Source organism: Silene latifolia, chromosome X (genome assembly GCF_048544455.1).
Source record: "Silene latifolia isolate original U9 population chromosome X, ASM4854445v1, whole genome shotgun sequence".
Taxonomy (NCBI): Eukaryota; Viridiplantae; Streptophyta; class Magnoliopsida; order Caryophyllales; family Caryophyllaceae; genus Silene; species Silene latifolia.
The window spans coordinates 151,481,344-151,492,369 of NC_133537.1; the positions used below are offsets into that span (position 1 = coordinate 151,481,344).

The 11,026-nt window shown below is 42.8% G+C and overlaps 1 non-coding gene across 1 annotated transcript; it reads right to left on the reverse strand.

The window, feature by feature from the left end:
* Positions 1-2,203: 2,203 nt before the first annotated feature.
* On the reverse strand, positions 2,204-2,309 carry LOC141625483 (small nucleolar RNA R71). Its single transcript, XR_012535262.1, has one exon. It is a non-coding gene; the product is annotated as a small nucleolar RNA R71 (small nucleolar RNA).
* Positions 2,310-11,026: the final 8,717 nt, after the last annotated feature.

Here is an 11,026-nt window from a genome sequence, read left to right on the forward strand (position 1 = left end):
TTCCGTGTGGGACTGAGGTGGTGGAGTGGCCGGAGACAGCCCATGAGGATTGACTCGGCGAAGGCTAGGAGGCTGATCAGCTGGAACTTGGCGCCGAAGGCGGCTGCGGTGCCAGGCTTGGTGCCTAGTTCTTACGTTCGAGACTACTTCGCGGGGAAGATGGCACGTGCATATTGTATAGTCTTTTTAGCCTATTTTAGCACGTATTTCCATGCATTTTTGTACTGTTTATATAGTATTATGCCCCGAATTGGCTACTTTGGTCCGTTTTGTAGAAATGAACGCGAAAGTAGTGGAATCGTACCATTTTTCGTCCTTTTTGCATGCATTTAGAGGAGACAGGATTTTCCAGAGTGAGATACTGCATTGGAATACGTTAAGGCACGGTTTACGAGGCAGTCGGTGACGAGTTTAGGCTGATTTGAAGGAAGAAGACTCGATCGAGTGGTTTTTTACTCGATCGAGTGGTTTTTTTGGCCTCAGTTGATCGATCGAGCAGTTATTTACTCGATCAAGAGGTGCTGAAAGGAGAGGTTACTCGATCGAGTAACTATTCTACTCGATCGAGTAGATTTTCTGGTGTTTTGCTCGATCGAGTGGATTTATTCTACTCGATTGAGTGGTTTCTGCTGGCGTGGGCTTTAATTAGCCCGTAAGCTTGTTTTAGCTTTTGGACTTAGTTTATTTTCTATTTAAGCATTACGCCGGATTCTCACGATTATAATCTCTATTTCCTTTCTTAATAATAATTTCTATTTCGATTGCTTTAATTACTTGTTTTGCTTCATTTACTTTCTGCCCTAATTCTCTTTTATGCACTTTATTTATTATTTCATTTTTTTTATTGTTAGTTCATCGTTTCTTGTTAGTTTTGTTAATATTAATAGCGATATGAGTAGCTAAACTTGTTTCATGTTGGGATTAGGGTATCTACGGTAAAAATGTGACGATGTAGTAAGTAGTTTAGATGGATTAATTGTGAGATTCTGTCACCATAGCAATTTAACTGTATTTTACCGACTTAGTTGAGTGCACGCTTCTGAGTCACCCTTTAATCTGGCTAAATTTAATTCTGGATCGGAAGATTGGACTAAATAGGCCTGCTATGAACAGTAGACTACCCTGACGAGGACGGAAGTTAAGTTAGTGGAAGTTTAGGGTAGAAAGTGGACCGGAAGGACCTTTTCATATCCGTCTCGCATTAATTTGTCTAAGTTTTTTTACAGTTGAGTCACTAGACTACCGTAGTGAACCGAAATCCTGGCATGTCCCTTCTCTATCTGATAGTTTAATTCTATTTTCCTTTCTTTATTGCTCTTATCTCTGCTTCTCTTTCCTTTAAACCTTTTAGTTTAGAAAACCAATTTAAACACCCCCCCCCCCCCATTTGTGACCAAATAGACGGACTTCTACAGATATCTTGCATCCCTGAGGAGATCGACCTGACTTCCCTAGCTATATAGTTAGTTTAGTTAGTTTATTTTTGATAGGTACACGACAGACGTATCAAATTTTGGCGCCGTTGCCGGGGAGGTAATTGCCCTATCTGTCTTTATTTCGTTTATTTTATCCGTCTCAGGGAATTTCTATTCCTTGAGGCAGTTCTTATTTATTTTCTTTCAGTGTTGTTTATGCCTAGGCCAGACAGGTTTGAGTTAATTCAACTGATTCAGAGCCAGAGAGACTATTCAGGCATAGACTCTGTCTGTAGAGAAAATCACGAAAGGAAGACTTGAGTACTTTCGAGCCAGAGCTACATCATTCTCTTTTCGCTGAAGACCAGTCTTTAGAAGAAGACATTCCTATTTCTGCTGATCAACCAGTAAAGATGTCGAACATTGATAGTCACTCGGAGCCTAAAGCATCGTATATTCCTAAAGGTTTCAATCTCCAGCTGAGGATGGGAATACATTTGACATCCGTCCTTCCTATATCAATCTGGTGGAGAGAAATCTCTATAGAGGTGTGGCAGGTGAAGACCCTAGGAAGCATATGGAGGTCTTTAAGGACTACTGTTCTACTATCCCCGCAACAAAGGGGGTAACTCAAGACAAGATTAAGGAAGTTCTATTTCCTTTTTCTTTGACCGATGCAGCCAGGGAGTGGCTAACTGACTTGGACCGTACGACCGCGGGGGTTACAAACTGGGAGACCCTTGCTCTTGCTTTTTATAAGAGATATTTCCCTCCACAGCGCACCAATCAGCTGAGGGCAAAGATTACGAGTTTTAAGCAGGCACCTGCTGAGACTTTCTATGAAGCATGATCCCGTTTCAAGAAGTTGGTGAGGTCTCTTCCTCACCATGGTTTTGACCCGTGGTTTCTGTCTAACCAGTTCTACAATGGGCTGTTTGATGATCATAGAGCCATACTTGATGCGTCATCTAATGGGAGATTCCAAGAGAATACCGACGATGATAAGGGATGGGCCCTTATTGAAGAGATGGCGAACCACAGTGCTGAATATGGAAAACCGAGGGATGGTATTAGAACAGTTCATGCAGTCGATAAGCAAGTTGTGGCTCAGCTGGAAGCCATGAATGCTAGATTTGATAAGTTGGAGTTACATTCTGCTGGGGAGCCTCAGACGGTCCATATGCTTACTAGAGGGGAGACCGTCACATGTGAGGGGTGTGGTAGCAACGACGGTCACACTGCTATTGGCTGTCTTACAGAGAAGGAACAGGTCCTTGCCTTTCAACAATATAGGCAAGGAGGGGGTTCCTATTATAATAACCAAGGGGCAGTCCATCCCAATTTGAGGTGGACTAGTCAAAATGTGCTCAATCCTACCCCTCCTCCGCACCAGCAGCAGTCATATGTCCCTCCACATAAGACTCAACAAGGCTTTCAGAAGCCTCCTTCCCTTCCTACACCTAATCAAGGTGCCTCGTCTTCTGGTGGGGTAAGTGAGATAGGCGAGTTGAAGACTATGTTGCAGTCTTTGACAAAGCAGTGGAAGTTAAGCGACCAACAAAAAGATGCTTCTATCAAGGCACTTGAAACTCAAGTTTCCCAGTTAGCCGCTAACAGATCCCACAAGGAAATCGGGTCATTTACCGTCACAAACCGACAAAAATCCACATGAGACGGTAAATTTAATTAATTCGAGAAGCGGTCGTTCATATGAGGGACCGGAAGTGTTGAAATCAGACCAGAGGAAGGAAATAATAGCTGGTGAACAAGTGTTTGTCAAAGGAAATGAGTGACGGCTAAGAAGGTACTCGATCGACTAGTTTTCGGAGGTCGATCGAGTAGATTTGCTGAAGAAAGTGCTCGATCGAGTGGAATTTCTACTCGATCGAGTGAACATGAAAATGCAACTGCTCGATCGAGTGAAATTTCTACTCGATCGAGTGATGCTGTTGAAGAAACTACTCGATCGAATGGGAATTTTGGTGGATCGAGTAGTATGGATAATGGACAGATTGATCGAGAGCCTGCTACTGCTCGATCGAGTGAGAAATCGTCTGAAAGACCTCGTTCGAGAGAAAAGAAGCGTCCAAAGGATACAGAGCTTGATCCGGCTGACACGTTGGAAGAGAGAAACAAGGGACTCGAGATACCCATCACGGTTTCCTTCCCGAGGCGCCTGCAGAATACTAAAGCAAATCAACAATTCGGCAAATTTGCCGAGATCTTGAGAAGCTTGCAGGTCACTGTGCCATTCGCCGAACTGCTGACACAGGTACCCTCTTACCTTAAATTTATGAAAGAAATTTTATCGCGTAAGAGGCAGATTAGTGATAATGAGACAGTAGCCTTGACTGAGATAGGGACGGCCCTAGTTCAGAATAAGTTACCTCCCAAACAGTCAGACCCGGGTAGTTTTTCGATTCCGTGTCATATTGGTACCCACTTGATTGATAACGCGTTATGCGATCTTGGCGCTAGCGTGAGTGTCTTACCGTTGTCTCAGGCTAAGAGACTTGGTTTGACAAAGTTTAATTGCACCAACATGACTGTTCAGATGGCCGACCATAGCATATCACGGCCACTAGGTGTAATAGAAGACGTACCTGTTAAGATCGGGAGGTTCTTTATTCCCGTTGACTTCGTTGTACTTGACATCCCCGAAGATGCACATACCCCTATTATTTTAGGGAGACCATTTTTATCTACTACCCGTGCAGTAATAATCGTCGGGGGCAAGACATTGACTTTTCAGGTTGGGTACGAGGAGCTGATATTCCATCAGTCTAAGTTCCGGAGGGCTCCCATGCAAGCTCAGCCTTGCAATGCCCTCTCTTTTATTTTCTCTATTATAGACACTCCAAATGAAAATTTAAAGCATTGTGCTGCTATTGTGACCCCTCCGCCTCAGGTTGAGAGCAAAAAGGAGGAAAGTTCGTCTGTTTTCCTTGCTGCAGGTACAGATGAAAACAATGAAGGAGATGTCAAAGGGCATTGTGCAATTAATGTCAGTCAAAGTGGGAGTGACAGTGTTAAAGCCGGTGAGAAAGGAGCAAGGGTGAGAAAAGTTCGCGCATATGTGGATGTGAACTATTCTCCTCCTAATGATTCAAGTTTAAGCTCATGGAAGCTGAAGAGGACGATCAATGTTGCTGAGGTGACGTCCTCCAGTTAGGAGCCCTCCGAGGGGCTACTGAATTGCTTTGGGAAGTGAGTGGGGAAATGCCCCGTGTACCAACTTGTATAAACAATTTTTGAATTTCCGTTGAATTTCTTTTATTGCTTTTAATTAGGACAATTAGAATTTAGAAATTTTTTTTAGCGTAGATAGAGACTATACACTGTTACTTTGCATATTTGGTATTTTGGGATATTTTTACAAGTGTTTTTATGCAGGTTTGGGGAATTTTTACGCAAATTTAAAGGAAGAATGACGAATTCAAGAGCTTGCACGAGAAAAAGAGCTCGATCGAGTACTTTTTGTACTCGATCGAGTAATGCCATATCAGTCGATCGAGTAAAGCAGAAATGGGGAGTTCTCGATCGAGTAAATTTCTACTCGATCGAGTAGATAGATCATTAAAGTCCTCGATCGAGCAGTTCTAAACCACTCGATCGAGTAAAATGGGAATTGACACGCAGGGAGTTTCCTTTAACTCCTTTACTTTTAATTCTTATTTCATTTCCCCCCCCCAATTTTTCGACCTCCCTTCCTATTTGCGATTAAAAACCCCCAAATCCCTCATTTTTCTTGCCATTTTACCAAATCCGTCACCTACATTGTGTTCATTGTTAATTAATCGACAAAAGCCCTCTACTTTCCCCTTGATTCGTGTTGCTTTACTCGGTTTATTGAAGGAATTAGGGTTGCGCGGTTTTCGTTCAAAAATCACCTAATTTGCTTATTTCTTGTCGATTAATTCTTCTTTGTAAGATCTCTAGCATCAAGTAAGTAATTCCTACACCTGATTGAATTTTAATTTCATCAATTATGCCTTTTATGAAGTGTATTAGGAATTAGGGTTTTGATTTCAGTTTTGGGTTGAAATTTTCGACTAAAATTTTGTTTGCTTGTTTAATTTACGCTACTTGATGCTTAAATCCTATGCCTCATTGATTCTTACATGTTTTAATTCGAATTTTGCGCGAAATTTGCGGTTAGGGGTCTTTACAGGCGAAATTTTTGACTGAAACCTGGTTTTCGACTGTAAGACTTGGTTTTTGCTGCTGCCAAATGCTTAGTCAACTTCATTTGTTGTTTAATTGCTGCTGTTGATGCTTGCTACCCCGCCCCTCTCGCTGTTTACCCGCTGTCATTCGAATTTTTGAGAAAAATTGGGAATTTTTTTCGGGTCGTAGTCGAATTTTTCGATTTGTTTGGGGATTGTCATCTTTGTTACCATGCTGGTTTTCATCTTTGTTTAGCCACTGTTTTCTTATCAATTCCCCTGCCCTATTTATTCAGGATGGATTCTAGTTCGATGCCTTCGTCGAGCTCTTCGCTAGTCCGTCTTTAACTCTGCATCGAGACGGTAGTCCCCTTTGTTACTACCGTCTCCGCACCGCCAACACTTCGTGTTCTTAGTTTGTTGCCAAGATCGTTTTTACTCCCCTAGCACCGCCGCTAGCTCCGTTTCGCTGCCACTTCGATTCATGACCCACCGCCACTACTAGCACCGCCGCTAGTCTTTCTTCGTCGATGGTGGTCACAAAGACCACAACCTCTACCCAGCCACGGTGAGCACACTGTGGCGGACTCCTGCGAGCTGCAGTGCCTTTAGAGCGGCCTTAGTTCCTCGCACCGTCACTGGACGGGCTTCTACTTCGGGTTCTAGAGGCCGTGGCCGAGGTCGTGGACGTTCCCGTTCTACGTCAGCTCCTAGCACTTCCACTACAGCTGCTCCTTCTGGCACGGTCAATGTTCGAGGGGATAACTCCCTCGACTCTCACCCAGACTACCGGCAGGTAATTTTCGTTAACGGTGTACATCGTAAGAGGTTTTATAACCTCCTAGGCTGTGAGTTTTTACCTACCCGGTTTTTAGATAAACCGGCACTTGATAGACTCGGCATATACGAGTCAGTTTGTGAGCTTTTATGGGGCACGGGGATGGCCGGACTCATTACTATGAGTGGCCGTACCTTCCTGGAGCTGAGTCTTGAGTTCCTCAGCTCCTTCACCTTCTCCTCCGGGGCACACGACGCTGCCCCCACTAGTTCTTCTGTGTCTTTCCGGTTGTTCAACCGGACTTTTTCGATGACTTTGGAGGAGTTTGGTAGCAGACTTGGCCCTTCCTCTACGGGCGACGCTACTGCCCCTAGGAGGGTCATTCGTCAGCTTTGGCGGACCTTGGCCCAGACCACCTTTCCCGAGCGAAAGCTCGCTTAGGTCCACCTTCCCCCTGCCCGTTACTTTCTTAGACTGATAGGAAGCACCATTGTTGGCCGAAAGGAGCCAAACAACATCCACAATAACGCGCTCTCCATCTTAGGCGGTTACCTGAACATTGACTGCGAGGGTTCTTTTACCCTCAACATCGCCTATCTGACCGCCCAGTACTTCCAGGCCCAGGGGCTGAAGGTCACGGGATCTATTGCCTGCGGTGGCATGGTCACCATTCTTGCCCGTTCCCTTTTCCCCGTCTGGCCTCGTGACTTACCGTACCTCCGGGGAGAGAGGTACTTGAGTCTGGATGCCATCCACTCTCGATTGGTCGACCCGCGACTACCGGACTTGGAAGATAGACGGTTCCTTGTCTGTGGACCTACCTTGTGACACTCTCCCCCGTCTAGCCCCTTTGCCTACTGTCGCTAGGGGCGCCCGACTTCCACCACTGCCTGACTACCACCTTCCACTCCGACCACCTCCCACTTTTCCCGCCGCTAAGAAGCGGCGTAGACTTGAGACTGGAGAAGGGTCCACACCTTCTGGGAGTGTCCATCCTTCCATGACTACTCCCATCCAGACTCCTACTCCTACTCCTACTCCCGCACCCGCCGACCAGACATAGGCACAGCTGGTCATACCGTCTACATTTGTACCTCCACCTCCCTTTGAGGCGTCCTCGGTCATGGACCAAGGGCGTCGTGACAGTTTGTTAGTTGAGATTGCAGAGAGACAGGCTCGTATGGAGCGGGACGTAGCTTTGACTTTGTTCCCTCTATACGATTACCACTTGAGTCGACACCGTCCGATCCCAGACGGTTGGCCACACCCTTCCTTTTACCGGTACCCAGCTGAGGGTTACCCGGAGCCTGCTGAGGAGGAGGAGGAGGACGAGGACCCGGAGGTGGCAGCGGAGAGAGCTCGAGCTGAGCAGAGGAGGAGGAGAGAGGAGGAGGAGGATCCGGAGTTCACGGTGGAGGACGTCCACGACGACGAGGCTGATGAGTAGCTACTGGTCTACTCACTTCCCCAGTTTTCTGGCTGGTTTGGGGAAGTTCGTGTTTTGTATGTACATCTTGCTCTTTTATGTTTGTTTCCTTTTTATTTTATTGTTTTTATTCTTTATTGGTTGTATATTCCCGTTCCCCTGTATATATCTGCTGGTGTATGCTGGAGGACAACGAAGGCGTTGTCCGTTTTGGTTTGGGGAGGGTATTGCATCCTTTTGAGTCTGCATTTGCATTTGTTTTGCATTCACGTTTATTTATTTCAGTTTGTGTTTGTTTATTTCTTTAAAAAAACAATTCAAAAAAAACAAAAAAAATTAGTAAATTGACTGTAACTTGTCATTTTTACTTGAGCCTTGCACTTCTGTTGATAGTTATTAGCTTTGTCATATGCATAGTCTACGAGTTTCTGTTCAAATATAATTAACTGTTTAGACTTGACCTGATAAATTGGCAAACTACTCCATAAATTCTGAGTTTTAGAGCCCATAACTGGTGACATTCGTGACCAGTTCATTAGGAATTGAGAGTAGTACTCCTTGCATAGCATGTTCATCATTTTTGCACTTTTATGACATTCAATTTCTTGTCAAATGCACACATTCGGGTTTGTGGTTGGTGTCACATGCAGGGAGGTGCTTGCAAATTTCCCCTTTTTCCTTATATTTTTCACCCATTTAGCTCCACTTAAGCCAAAACTTGCCTTTTTGACCCATTAGCTATATCCCAAACTGAGCCTGCCTAGTCAAGCTAGTTTAGTATGTCTTTTGTGGTATGATTTTCCGTCTGCAGTTTGGCCCGTATCTTTTTGTATGGAGTTGGTGTAAATAGAGGAAGGAGAAAAAGAAAGAAAGAAAAAGAAAAAAAAAAGAAAGATAAAAAGAATTGAAAAAAAAAGAAGGAAAAACGTGAAAGAAGAAAAAAAATGAAAAATGAAAAAAAGCTGATTCACGTGAAAAGAAGAAAGAAAAAAAAAGTTTGAAAAAGTTTTATTTATATCTTTTGATTCATTTAGACGGTGTTAAAAAGGAAAGTTTGTGACCGTCTAACTCCTCCGATCTTATTCCATATTTTTGAGGAGATTGTGTTTGAGTTTAGTGAGCTGTGTGCCAAATGAATGACACTTGTACTCTATTTTTCAGTCAGTTAGGATTCGGATGGTTTATTATGGTCCTGTTTAGGAACTAGCTTGGCACTTTTACCTCCACTTTACCATAACTTGTTTTGCCTTTTCTCACCTGAACCTCACTATTCCTATATTATTTGTAAGCCCTCGGCTGTGACGGACATTATTGGTTGGAGTGTGTGCATTAGTACTTGAATTGTCTTTCATTTTTGTTGCATGCATGCTATGTAGGTCGCAGTTAGGTGAGTGACTGTCTTTCCTTCTTTCTTTTACATATAACATTCACCCTTTGTTTCATGAGAGAAGAGTGATCACGAGAGAGTCCGAATTTGTTGGTCTTGCAAGGTCGATAGGTTGGCTATATTTCTGAACAGCTTATAACTCGTTTGCGTATTGACTGCCTAGCTATAACTGTTAGTTTTTGTTGCATTAAATTGGTTCAAGTAGTCAAGTTAAGCTAGCTCTGAGTTTTCATTTCCGTTCCATTAGTTGCATTTTAGTTTACTCGAGGACGAGTAAAGGTTCGGTTTGGGGAGATTTGATACGTGCATATTGTATAGTCTATTTAGCCTATTTTAGCACGTATTTCCGTGCATTTTTGTACTGTTTATATAGTATTATGCCCCGAATTGGCTACTTTTGTTCGTTTTGTCCGTTTTGTAGAAATGAACGCGAAAGTAGTGGAATCATACCATTTTTCGTCCTTTTTGCATGCATTTAGAGGAGACAGGATTTTCTAGAGTGAGATACTGCATTGGAATACGTGAAGGCATGGTTTACGAGGCAGTCGGTGACGAGTTTAAGCTGATTTGAAGGAAGAAGACTCGGTCGAGTGGTTTTATTACTCGATCGAGTGGTTTTTTTAGCTTCAGTTGAACGATCGAGCAGTTATTTACTCGATCAAGAGGTGTTGAAAGGAGAGGTTACTCGATCGAGTAACTATTCTACTCGATCGAGTAGATTTTCTGGTGTTTTGCTCGATCGAGTGGATTTATTCTACTCGATTGAGTGGTTTCTGCTGGCGTGGGCTTTAATTAGCCCGTAAGCTTGTTTTAGCTTTTGGACTTAGTTTATTTTCTATTTAAGCATTACGTTAATAGGTCATGAGGATCATCTATTCTATTATCATCGACACTTTTACTCAGTTTTTCATCTATCATTTTCATCCTTCACTGTAACTTTGTCTTCGGGGTTAATTCGCTTGGATATTGTCGTTCTTTACGCCGGATTCTCACGATTGTAATCTCTATTTCCTTTCTTAATAATAATCTCTATTTCGATTGCTTTAATTACTTGTTTTGCTTCATTTACTTTCTGCCCTAATTCTCTTTTATGCACTTTATTTATTATTTCATTATGTTTATTGTTAGTTCATCGTTTGTTGTTAGTTTTGTTAATATTAACAGCGATATGAGTAGCTAAACTTGTTTCATGTTGGAATTAGGGGATCTACGGTAGAAATGTGACGATGTAGTAAGTAGTTTAGATGGATTAATTGTGAGATTCTGTCACCATAGCAATTTAACTGTATTTTACCGACTTAGTTGAGTGCACGCTTCTGAGTCACCCTTTAATCTGGCTAAATTTAATCCTGGATCGGAAGATTGGACTAAATAGGCCTGCTATGAAGAGTAGACTACCCTGACGAGGACGGAAGTTAAGTTAGTGGAAGTTTAGGGTAGAAAGTGGACCGGAAGGACCTTTCCATATGTGGGAATTATCTGTATGCATCCCTTTATATTTAAGGATTATAACGAATTATAAAGTGATGATAACTAGTCATAAAATAAATTGCATAAACAAAATCGTAAAGGATTAAGAAATAACCTTCGGTCCTAGCTTTTATGGCCTATGAACAATATCGCAATGATATTCTTCTATCAGTTGCACCCAAGATGCTCCGAGAAATGCCCCTCAAATTGCTAGAATGAGATCCCCAATTTTCTGTAAATATTAGGGTTTATTTGTGTGATTTTCTGATGAGAGAAAATGATGAGCAAAAATTGGGTTTTGAAAAAAAAACCTAACTCTCCTTATAACCGAGTATATGGACAAATAGGGTTGATTTTCTTTTTCCAAAAATCGGCCCATATGAA